Source organism: Cryptomeria japonica, chromosome 8, assembly GCF_030272615.1.
Source record: "Cryptomeria japonica chromosome 8, Sugi_1.0, whole genome shotgun sequence".
Classification (NCBI taxonomy): domain Eukaryota; kingdom Viridiplantae; phylum Streptophyta; class Pinopsida; order Cupressales; family Cupressaceae; genus Cryptomeria; species Cryptomeria japonica.
Window position 1 is genome coordinate 387,460,280 of NC_081412.1, and position 13,958 is coordinate 387,474,237.

Sequence of the window (13,958 nt, forward strand, 5' to 3'; positions counted from 1 at the left end):
ATTTCGCATCAAATTTGCTCTAGTGTTCGCTCCTCTTGATGTAACACTTTCTACCAAACACTCTAAAATAACTAACCACAGGTGTCTTACTAGTCCAATACTCATAAGGAGTTTTATCCTTATCTTTCTTGATGAGTACCCAATTCATTGTGTAGACTGCAGTGCTCACCGCTTCTCTCCAAAAGGTGTGGGCAACCTTTTCTTGAATCAACATAGTTCTAGCTACTTCAACCACAGTCCGATTATTCCTCTCTGCTAGGCCATTCTACTGTGGAGTCTAGGGGGCATACAGTTGTCTCTTGATGCCATGTTCTTCACAACAATACTTGTTGAATTCATTGGAAGTGAATACCCCTCCTTGATCAGTTCTCAGGCACTTGATCCTTTTATCACTTTCCTTCTCCACTAATGCTCTGAAAGCTTTAAAATTTACAAAATCTTTAGACTTATCTTTCAAGAATGTGACCCACATCATTCTTGAGCAGTCATCAGTGAGAATCATGAAGTACCTATCACCCTGCACACTCCTAGTTTTCATAAGACCACACAAATCAGTATGCACAAGATCAAGCAAATTGTCAGCAGTGAAAGGTTTACCTTTAAAGGTTAAGGAAGACATTTTCCCCAATTGACACTTTCTGCACAATGTATTATCTAGTTTGCTTAGCACCAGCAACCCTCTAACTATCTTGATCTTACTGGCCTTCATAATGTTATCAAAGTTTCATGGCAGAGTCTCCTATGCCATATCCAGCTATCATCAAATTTAGCCATAAGACATGTACTTATGTTTGCATCCAGCTGAAATAGGTTACCTTTGGTTTGCATGTCGGTGGCCACCAATTCACCATTCTTTCCTTTGATTCTGCACACTGCATTCTTGAATTCTAGAGTGAGACCGCTGTCATTTAGTTGGGAAACACTCAGAAGGTTGTGTCTTAGACCATCAACCCAATACACATTGTCAGCACTACTCTTTCCATTCAGAGAGATGGACCCTCTACCTTTGACCATACATGGTGCATCATTGCCAAAGCGAACCACACCGCCATCATAATCTTCCAAGGATAGAAACTTGCTCCAGTCACCAATCATATGGTGAGAATAGCTACTATCAATGATCCACTCATTGGAATTATCAAACCGAGAGACAAGAGCCTTCTCGTCTAACACATCTTCCTTGACAACAACAAACACAATATCTTCATTTTCTTCATCTTCTGATTCCTCATCTATGACACCTTCATCAACTGCCACAAAATAGTTTCTCCGGTTTCCTCCTTTGAATTTCTTGAACCTTTCCGGTTTGTCCTTGTTGTCTCCATTAGGATAGTTTACAGCACTATGTCCTATCCGGTTACAAGAAAATCATTTCAAAGGGAGCTTACCTCTGTATTTGTCGGTTCCTTTAGGAAGTTTCCTGGCAAGAAGAGCTTCAAATGCCATTAGAATCTCCTCATCATCCATTTCTCTTCTCTATCTTGGTTCACCACTGGTGCTAGCTTCTTTTCCTTTTCTAGATGGTACAACAGAAGCTTTAAATGCTTATTCAGTCTTTTGAACATTGCCATCAAAACTATTTTATCTCATAGGCTGTCCACTTTGCAATGATGGAGTCTAGGGATACCTTAGTCTTGTCTATTAATCTCAACTCCTGAATAGTAGCAACCCTTATTGCATAAACCGGTAGTAAGGATCTCAGGACTTTGCTTACTATAGTGGAATCTTCTATTTTACCACCTGCACTCTTGATATCTCCAACAACAATTTTGATTCTTATTCCATACTGTTGAATGGTCTAACCTTCAACCATCCGCATGTCTTCAAACTTCCCTCTAAGGCTTTCTTCCTTAGCTTGTTTTACATGCTCATCGCTGCCATAGATATTTTCAAGAGTATCCCATACCTCTTTGGGATTTACCTTATCTTGGACATCAATAAACTCAATGTCAGATAAACTACTAATTAGGGCTTCCATGACTTGCCCATTCTCTTGCATCTCTCTTTTGGTCATCAGTGAGAGTACCGGTAGGAGCAACATAGGCATTCTCAACATAACTCCAGTGTTGAGCACCCATGCTTCTTATGTATATCTTCATCCTGTCTTTCCATATACTAAAATTTTCTTTGTTGAACTTTGGACCTTCCCTCTTCATCATTTGACTAGGATCTTTACCTCAAGCGATTAAGCTTATAACACAGAGAACCTAGAGGATGCTCTGATACCAATTGATAACTCAATGATGAATGGATAGTACCAAACCAGTACTGAGAGGGGGGGGTGAATCAGTACAGACAAAAACACAATCCTAAACTAGTTTATCAGTAGACACTATGCTTAGGCAGACAAACAGTGACACCAGTCTTGAACAGAGTACAACTGGCAAAACCTAGAATAACTGAGACAAGCATAAACCAGTTGACACTTATCTTTTCATACAATCTAATAATTCATTCCATTTCACCCTAGTGCATGAGCATGTAATCTATCATCAAAGATATATATAAACAGCTAGATCAACATGATTCACCGCTTGATAGAAAACAACATATCATCACATGAAAAAGACATCACATATGAAACACATATTTTTCACGTGGAAACCCAACTAGGAAAAACCACGATGGGGATGAATACCCACAAGCTTGTTTTTGAACTCTTTAGAAATCTGCTCTATTAGGAGCCTTATCTGGTTAAAGATTGATACAATAGGCTTTGTTAGGAACCGATCCTATTAGGGATCACCCGATTAAGGGATGGCTAGAATACCTGGTTAAGGGTTAAACCCTGTTAAAGGTTACCTTGTTAGAGGATTTCAAGAACTTAATGGTTTTGAGTCACCCTATTAAAGGATTTACAGTAAGCTGGTTAAAGCTACCCTGTTAAGGGATTTCCCAACTATTGAAATGGTTAGAGATCAATAGGTATTACAATGATCTGGTAACAACACTCAATGCCAATGTAGAATTGCTTTAGCTCCTCTTCACCTTCTACACTTACACTCTGCAGGCATCACTTCTCTCCTCTGGTCTGGCAAGAATCACATATCTCTTCTCTTGGATACACACACACAACTTTTTCCAACAACCTCAGAAAGAAACACAACATCGACCTTATAGGAAAATAGATAGGTCGGTAGCATAAATCCTAAACCCTAAACCTGTTAGGTTAAGGAATTCAAATGGTTCAATCCTGACCATTGATCATATTGCATTAAATGCAACAGTCTTGATCCAATCTCAAGATGTTCTCCATCGTTCATTTTCCACCAATTTCATGGTGGCTAATAACCCATTACACGTTATCACCGTTTACAGACTTCACACATTCCTGAGGTAGATAGGACCAATCTCCTTCATGCAAGATCCTTCACACACACAAGGTTGACATGGCAACATGATCTGTTCTTCATTACAATGCTAACTCATCACACAAGGTCACCAATTGAGTCACACAGGCTTGAGGAACTTCAACCAGAAACCTTGAAGTTGAGACTACCAACCGGTAGTCATACAAGGCTTCCATGTGCCAGTTCCCATAACCACATGCTAGTTTGCCTTAGCCAAACACACCACTTCACTTTGGCACAAATGTTGGTTCACAGTGTTATACCGGTTCTCACATATACTGGTTCTTGGTAAAATACCAGTTCTCTCCTCTTCAGCATATTGACATCAATGACAACATACAATGTCATCATGTCCACATGCCGGTTCACATAATGCTAACATTGAATAGCTATGATGGCAGTGTTCAGAAGACCGGGTCAGCCTTTAGAGCATCTACTGCACCAATCAAAAAAGGAAAAGAAGTAAGTACAAGTTATGAATCCAAGCAATGCAGAGATGGATGATGAAGAGTTTTTTATGGAGTTTGAATCTCTTCTTGCCAAGAGACTTCCAAAAGGCACTGGAAAATATAGAGGTAAGATTCCTTTAAAATGTTTTTCCTGCAATAAGATAGGACATATAGTTGTTAACTGTCCTAACAATGACAATAAGGATAAACCGGAGAGGTTTAGAAAGTATAAAGGAGGAGGTAGGGGAAATTTTCTTGTTGCAGTGGATGAAGGTGTTACTGATGAAGAATATGAGGATGAAGAGAATGAGGACATAGTGTTTGTAGTTGTAAAGGAAGAAGTGTCTGACAAGAAAGCCCTTGTCTCTCACATTGACAACTCTAATGAGTGGATTATTGATAGTGGGTGTTCTCGCCACATGATTGGTGACCGGAGAAAGTTTCTGTCTGTAGAAGAATATGATGGAGGTGTTGTCTAGTTTCGCAACTATGCACCATGCTTGGTGAAAGGTAAAGGATCCATCTCACTAAATGGAAATAGTAGTGCGGATGATGTCTACTAGGTAGAAGGTCTTAAGCATAACCATTTGAGTTTTGCTTAGCTAAATGACAAAGGACTCATTCTAGAGTTCAAAGGTGGAGTCTGCAATATAATTGGAAAGAGTGGTGAACTTATTGCCACCGGTAAGAAGACTAGAGGTAACTTGTTTCAGTTGAATGCCAAGATTAGTCAGTGTCTGATGGCAAAGTTTGATGACAGTTGGATATGGCATAGGAGACTTTGTCATATAAACTTTGACAATATTGTAAAGGTGAGTAAGATCAAGGCAGTAAGAGGACTGCCTTTGCTAAACAAACTAGCGAATTCTTTGTGTAGAGAATGACAACTTGGGAAGATGTCTTCCTCAACTTTCAAAGGTAAGTCTTTTTCAGCAGAGAACTTACTTGATCTTGTGCACACCGGTCTGTGTGGTTGAATGGAAACTAAAAGTATTCAGGGAGATAGGTATTTCATGATTCTTACTAATGACTACTCAAGAATGATGTCGGTCACATTCTTGAAAGACAAGTTTGAGGCATTTGGAAAGTTCAAAGCCTTTAGAGCATTGGTAGAGAAGGAAAGTGGTCAAAGGATAAAATTCCTAAGCACTGATCAAGGAGGTGAATTCCCCTTTGATGAATTCAACAAGTACTATGAAGATAATGGTATCAAGAGGCAGCTATCTACCCCAAGGACACCACAACAGAATGGCTTAGCAAAAAGGAATAAAAGGACTATAGTTGAAGTGGCCAAGACAATGTTGATCCAAGGAAATGTTGCTCACACTTTTTGGAGAGAAGCGATGAGCACTGCAGTCTATACTATGAACTGGGTACTCATCAAGAAAGGTAAAGGTAAAACCCCTTATGAGTACTAGACCGGGAAGACTCGCACTATGAGTTATTTTAAAGTGTTTGGCAGTAAGTGTTATATCAAGAGAGTTGAGCATTTGAGAAAGTTTGATGCTAAATGTGATGAAGGAATATTTCTGGGATATTCCACTAAGAGAAAAGCTCTCAAGTGCTACAACAATAGGACTCAAAAAATTGTTGAGAGTATCAATGTCTGGGTTGATGAATCCCCTGAGGAGCCTGAGGATACCTACAGTGAGCAAGTGGAAGATTAACTCAGTGTATCCTTCTGGGAACAAGTTAAGAAAGAAACAAGCAAAGACCTACATGTTCCTGTACTGGTAGAAGCTGCAGTAGGTGAAGAAGAAGATGGAGAAGAAGAAGAAGAAGAAGAGGAAAAGTAAGCAGAACCAGCTAGAGTCATTCCTAGATATGTGAAACTACATCATGATCCGAAGCAAATTATAGGAGAGAAAGATGCAGGGATACTCACAAGAAGAAATGTGAAAGAAAACTCTTGCATGATTTCTGAATTTGATCCTAAGACCACTAGAGAGGCACTTACAGATGATGACTGGATTAAGGAAATGGAAGAGGAGTTGGACTAGGTAGAAAATCATGCAACATGGTCTTTGCTACCCAAACTGGAACACAAGAATGTCATAGGTACCAAATGGGTCTTCAGGAATAAGCTGAATGAAGAAGGAACAATTGTAAGGAACAAGGAAAGACTTGTATGCAAGGGATATGCTCAGGAAGAGGGAGAAGACTATGGAGAAACCTTTGCCCCAGTGGCTAGACTAGAAGGTGTTTGAATGCTACTTGCATTTGCAGCATTTAAGGGATTCAAGGTATACCAGATGGATGTGAAGTCTACATTCTTGAATGGAATCCTAGATGAGGAAGTGTTTATTGAGCAACCGGATGGGTTTTCCTTATCATAAGATAGTAACATGGTGTGTAGATTACACAAGGCCCTGTATGGATTGAAACAAGCACCAAGGGAATGGTATGAATGATTATACTCTCATCTTGTGAAGATAGGATTTTAGAGAATAAGTGAGGACAACAACATCTACCTGAAATCTGAAGTTGATCAGATTCTGATCTGTGATGTGTTTGTAGATGACATAATATTTGGAGGAGATGATGAAATGAGCCATGCATTTGCAGATGAAATGAAGAAAGAGTTTGAGATGTCTTTAATTGGAGAGATAAAGCTCCTCATTGTTCTACATATTTAGCAGATGAAAGAGGGTATCTTTATTACCCAGTCCAAGTATGTCAAAGAGGTATTAAAGAACTTTGGCATGGAGGAGAGCAAACTAGTTGGTACACCAATGGTGACTGGCTGCAAATTGACTAAGGAATATGATTTAGCATTGGTAATTGAGAAGGAGTATCAGTCAATGATCCATAAGCTGCACTATGTGGTACACAACAGACCAGATATTGCTCATGCAGTGGGCATTGTGGCCCATTTTTAGAAGAGTCCAAGATAATCCCACTTGGTAGCAGTCAAGAGAATTCTTAGATACCTGAAAGGGGCAATGGATTGTGGTATCCATACAATGGTGATTTTAATCTCAAAGTATTTACCGATGTAGATTGGGCAGGTAATGTGGACGACTGAAAGAGCATAACTGGTGGAGCATTCTTTCTTGGTGGAAAACTAGTCTCATGGATGAGTAAGAAGCGGAGCTATATTTCCCAGTCTACAACTGAAGCGAAGTATATGGCAGCATTTATGAACTGCACTCAAGCATTCTAGATGAAACATGTATTGGATGGTTTCAAAATACCTATATCTGAACCAGTGAGTATTTTTTGTGACAACACAAGTGCAATAAATATTTCCAAGAATCTGGTATTGCATGCTAGGACTAAGCACATTAAGCTCAAGTATCATTTCTTGAGAGAGAAGGTTCAAAACAAAGAGGTTATATTAGAACATGTTTCCAATAAGGAGCAACTAGCAGACATATTCACTAAGCCCTTACCGAAGACTACATTTACCTATTTGAGAGGTGAATTAGGGGTTGTGCCCCTTCATGAAGTGAATTAAAAATGTGTGCTCCATATCAGTCAAGTACTACAGTGTCAAATCTTTCAGGATTGATGTTTGAAGGATGCTACTCCATAGGGGGAGCAACATAGTGGAGCTTGGAAGCTTGTGCCTCCACTTTGGCATTGCTATCAAAGGGGGAGAAGATATCTGATGATGTATGATATGAGAGAAGATATCTAATGATGAAGATATATGTTATAGTTACATTGGTCTATGTTTTTTTATATAGTTGCAATGCTACACGAGTATTGCCATCAATGCCAAAGGGGGAGATTGTTGTCATATGATGAACCGGTATGATGATAATGTATGTTGTCATTGATGTCAATAAGTGCAGGTGAACCGGTTTGAAGATTGGAAGAAGTTGTTATTGATGTTCAAGTAGGAGAACTGGTATGAAGGGATGAAGTGGATTGGTGTCAGGGTTTCACTAAGTGTGACTACCAGTTGGTAGTCTAAACTCTAGAGTTTTTGGTTTGGCAATCTAGATTGTGAGATGCAACTAGTGACATTCTATGATAAGTTAGCTAAGAAATAAGGATGAGATCAAGATGCCATGTCATTTTTTGTGCACGTGAAGGATTTCCTTGTGGATCTTGCATGTGAAGATGGATTGCATTAAATGTCTACCTCGGGAATGAACATTCTTCTTAGCGATATGTGAAGAGAGCATGATGGGTTAGTGATTTCCATATGCGGTGAAAAATGGACGATGAGAATGACTTGTGATCTGTTTGAGATTGTTTTATTCTATGCAAAGTGTTTTGAATGGTCAGGATTGGACCGCTTGTAATTGTAAACGTAAAATGTTTAGGGTTTAGGGTTTATTCTACCGACCTAATTATTGTCTATAAGGTCGATGAGTTTTTATATTGTAAGTGTTGGAAAATGTCATGTTTGTATCCGAGTGATGAGATACTTGCCAGACCAGTAAGTGAAAAACTGCAGAGTGTGATTGTAGAGTAGAGGAGATGAAAAGGATATGCCTTAGCATGTAGTGTTGTTATCAGATCAGAGCTTTACCTATTGTCTTCTAACCATTTCAACAATAGGAAAATCCCTTTACCAGGTAGCTTTAATAAGCTTATTGCAAATCCTCTAACCAGCTAACTCAAGCTCATTGATTTCTTCAAATCCTCTAGCAAGGTAACCTTTAATAGGGTTTCAACCTTTAACAAGGTATATAGCCATCCCCTAACCGGGTGATCTTTAATAGGATCAGTTCATAACAAAACCTTATTGTAAAGTCTTTAACCGAACTTGGCTCCTAACAGAGTGAGCTTCAAAAGAGTTCAAAAACAAGCTTGTGGGTATTCATCCCCACCGTGGTTTTTCCCATTTGGATTTCCACGTGAAAAATGTGTGTGTCATGAGTTGTGCATTTTTCATGTGATGTTTAAGCAGCCTTTGTTTCGGTGAACATGCATGCAAAGCTAATGGTTATGGTACTACTGATACAACACATGCATGAGTATATTGGTGAAGTAGTTGTCAAGAGTTGAATGTTATTTGAAGTATTCAGTTTTACTGGTTTAGCTATCTGAAGTCTTATTGTGTTTAACCGGTATTACCATTGTTGGGTGAACTCACAATAATGGTTCCCACTTTTTTGCCACTTTTGACACTGAGATGTACATTTTTAAAATAATCTTCAACTTCTGAGAACTATAACTTTTAAACTATTAAAAATTTGAAGATGATGTGAATTAGTGATTTCTAGCATTTGTTTATAGATTCTATATACATTTTTTTCAAATTTTTTTGATGGATTTTTTAAAAAAATTTCCATCTCCCTCGAAAAGTAGTTTTTTACAACAAACTACATTTTTTAAGAGTGAGGTGCCTCCCGAAATGTATAACTTTTTTTCTATAAATGATAAAAACTCAATTCTTTCGAATTTTGGTTTGTAACATCAATATCCAGGGCTTGCATTTGGTTTTATAGTGATATGTTCAATATTTTTCATTTTATAAAGTTTTGAAGTCTGACTAGTCATAATTTAGACATAGGTTTACGTTTGAACACATAACTTGTTCTATATAAATCAAAATTCAATTTTATTTTTTTTGTTAGAAAGAAGACATCAATACCAGGGGAATAGATATTTTTTAGAATTTTTTTGAATTAGTTTCTTATTTTTCCCAATGCGTTGAACAGAGAAGTTCATGTTCGATGAAAAACCAATTTTCCATAAAATTAAAAAAACAAGAACATAATAAATTCAAAATATAACAAAATTATACTCGTTGGAAAGCTTGCTCCGAGTACTACAATCTAATATTTTTGGGTTATCAAGATTATTTCATTCGTGCTTTGAACCAGAGCTCTAAAAACATTAATTCTTCAAAATTCTGAAAATTTTTGGGAGAAACCTGAAATTAGAGGGTTCAAATGAACAGTACTTCAAGCAAATGGGGTTCGCTTGAATCCATAATGGTTCGAGCGAACCCCCATTCGCTTGAACCAATAGGCTTGATTTCGGCCCGTACAAAGTCACCTATTGTTCGAGCGAACCCAAGTCCACAACATGGTTCGCACAAACTCCCAGGGGTAGTTCGAGCGAATACCACTATTTCGCTCGAACACCTAGAAAATCGAAGTTCCCACTTTCGCCAAATTCCTTCATTGGCAAAAGTGGGAACCAGCTTTTTGAATTCACCCCATTAATTTTAGTGATGAAGACAACTGGTTAGCATTGTTTTAATTTGATAAGTTGTTGAGAAGTTTTTGTATGTACTGATTCACCCCCCCCCCCCTCAGTACCAATTAGGGTATTTTTTGTTCATCATTATTCATCATATATATGTATATATTTCATAATGTTTGTAGATAGGAATTTGGAATTCATCAAAGCAAGATAAATATTAGCCTAGCTCAATCATGAAAACTCAATTGCAATGACAAGAAATCCTACAAACATTCAATAGAGATATGGAAATGAAACATTCAATTCAAACGCAAACCATCTCAAATGCGGATGTCTCCTCCATGATTCTCCATTGTCCTTCTTTCTCCTTCAAATAGCTTTGTTTTGTGGATCTCACCTTCAAGTGCATAAGCATAATGTGAAAGCAAGATTGACAAGACGGTGGCGCAAGAATACTAGAAGCGTGATTGATTCGGGGATTCGAAAATGTGATCAATTAGGATCTTTGATTGAAGAAATTCATCCAATTTATAGACAAATTGGAGAAGTGACAAGATTAGCATGAAGAGATTTGAAAGGAAATTTCAAATCAAGAATGACAAATATGACAAATTCATGACAAATTGACAAGGTTTCTATGCAAAATTGATTGATTGACAAATTATGACAAATTGCTATGTAAAATTGATTGATTGACAAATTATGACAAATTTGCTATGTCATTCCCATGAAATTAGGAGAAATATTAGAGAAAATAGAAAATTAGATGAATTAGAAATTAGGAAATTAGAAAATTGATGAAAATTAGAAAATTAGGAATTAGGAGAAATTAGTAAATTGGAAAATTAGGTAAATTAATTAATAATTTTTCATTCATTAATTAATTCACAAAGAGAGGAGAAATTAGTTAGCCAATTAAATAAACATTTAATTGTGACAAGAAGACTTAGGATAAATAAATAAATTATTTAACCTAGAGGGAAAATGACAAACAAGGTTAAATGAATAAATCATAAAAACCCTAGAAGATGAATTAGAAATGCAAGGATGACAATTAGGTCTTGATGTAGGATCGATTTGATCATGATTTTGACTTGATAAAAGACCAATGCTGATAAATGATTTGATTGATAAATGCGCCAATTGACAAGGAACAATGACTAATTGATCCAAATTGACATGATTGAGAAGGACGGCGATCGATGACAAATCGATCGCAAGATTGAAAATGACATCGATCGATGACAAATCGATCGCAAGATTGAAAATGACAACGATCGATGACAAATCGATCGCCAAATGACAAGATTGAAAATGACCATGATCAATGATAAATTGATCGCAAGATGACAAGATTGAAAAGAGGACAAAACCCTAATTAGGATTGACAATGTCCAAAATGATGACAAATGAACATGCACATTGATGCGATAGGATAAGATCGACCAAAATCATGACTGAAGATTGTTATCGACAAGACCAAATTCAAAAGCGAGACAAATGAAGAATGCAGAAGAAGGAGTCGATGCTCACAAATGATAAAGACCAAGTGTGTAACATAGGAGAAATGTTAATGCGACGCAAAAACCCTGAAATAAGGCAATGCGCCAATGTTAAAATATGACTCTGCAAGCGTTGACCAATTTTAGACGTCTACATTTTGCCCCTCTTTGAGACAATGTGATATTAAGCGTTGTTTCAAAGAGCAATAATGAAAATGCCCCAGATAATGACAATGACATATGCATGCCCCCTCGAGGAATTGGCCAGAAACATCCAGAAAAGAGGCCAATTGATTGATAAGAATGATAGAACATGATAGGAGCAAACAAATTGAAAATCAGGGATCGGATGCATAAATGACAAGAAATTGAAGGCACAAAAGACCATGACCAGCATAAGATGGAGAGAGTGCACGTCCATCTATGCACTGACAAAGATCTATAAAGGAGACAAAGAGAGTGAAAAGAGCTCATTTGCACTAGCCAAAGTGGAGGATTTGTTGCTCTAGAAAAGGACGCTTGCAGAGAAATGGTGAACATTTCAATGGTAGATCACCTAGGGGAACGTGTATGCACCTACAGACGATCGAATGACGTGGGAGCAGCGGTATGTATCTCAAAAACCCATATTGTCAATTTCATGAATTTGACTTGCATGTGGGACATTGCGGGGCCCACAGGGAATGGGGAAAAGGACTTCTGCGCCTGTGTGGGCGCATCCTGCGCTTGTGTAGGGTGTCCTGCACTTGTGTAGGGTACACAGGCACAAGTTGATGCTACATAGGTGCAGGACATAGCACACAGGTGCAGTTGTGCACTGGGAACCCCAATTTGATCAAAAACAGCATGCGAAAGATCCCAAAAAGGGGGATAAGGGTAGGATAGGTCAAAATAGATTAGAAACACCCTGATTTGTGGATGAAACAAGGAAATGCAACATGTAGGAGAAAACCCTAAAACTAACAAAGTGTGCCCCAATTGTGATGCAGAGTCGACAGTATCCATTGATCACGCGGGAGAACCGACTTGACTGCTTCATGTTACGACATAGACTCAGGAGCACAGATAGAGATACATTAGCAGGACTTGGGATATACTATATCACATTCATGCCCGAGATTAGGGAAAACATAGGACTGCTTACCGCATTGGCAGAGCGATGGCATTCGGAGACTTCCTCTTTCCATCTAGCGACTGGAGGGGCGATGGTGACACTAGAGGATGTATGGCGTATCCTTCGCATTCTGATTCATGGGGAGATGATAGAGTATGACCCAGCGACAGGGAGAGACACTTTGTGCAGATTATTTGAGTGTGATGCAGATGATCTGGATATCGTAGAGAGGGAGATTGGCTGGGAGACCATGGCATCAGAGTACGATCGACGATATGTGGTGATAGCCGTGGTTATAGCATTCCTATTAGCAGGAGACAGATGAGGACATGGATTCCCTATTGGATGGGGAAGAGTGCTAGAGCAGATGGTGACAGAGGGGACTGTATATGCATGGGGACCATGTGTGCTTGCTATGCTATATTTTTAGTTGCATCAGATAGCATATCAGGGGGTGCAGACTTTGAGCTGTGGAGTCACACTGTTATAGGTATGGGCATTTGAGCACATAGCCATATGTCAACCAATTGTAGAGAGACAGGTATTAATACACCAACCATATGTGTACTGCTATGGGGGAGCACTGAGACAGGGTCCTTTCGGATACATATTGTATTGGCGACATGAGCTAGATAGATTGAGAGAGTTCACATGGAGGCCATATCTTGATTGCCCTGGATGGTCAGATGATAGTGATGAGCCACTGTATTGCAGATAGGAGAGATACCTGATTGGGTGACTAGTGAATTGTCAGAGAGTGATTGAGATGTACCTGCCAGAGAGAGTCAGACGATAGTTTAGAGAGAGGCAGGATGTACCTAGAGGGACTGCACACTTTGCCCAATCTCACAGAGAGATGAGTCAGTGGGGGAGGATGATTCAGCCACACATATCATATGCTGACTTCACACAGCTACAACAGAAACAGTGGGATTGGAGGTCAGATGTGGTGGACGCTGGGACAACAGAGGAGTATGAGCGATGGTTTGCACGATGATGGCCAGTGCCATTGACAGATCCTGATATTCCAGTACCTAGGAGACAGGAGGACTTCCCACTCACCGGAGATGAGGATGAGGAGGATGAGGGCAGAGAGGATGAGGATGAATATTATGAGCCAGATTCAGCCTATCAGGAATCATTGCAGGATATACCCATAGAGCTGGAGACAGCTAGGATAGAGGAGATGGAGATGTGCAGGGCTACCATAGCGAGTCAACATGATCACATTGCGACATTAGAGAGATATAATGCCATCTTGAGGATAGAGCATGATTAGTTCAGAGAAAAGGTAGCCAGACTTACATCGACTTGAGATACAACAATAGCCCAGGCACAACAAGAAGGGCAGAGAGTCACTGAGTATATTGGGTCGACTAGGGATGCCAGTGCATGTGAGATGGCATAGATGTTGGTAGAGACCAGAGAGGAGATA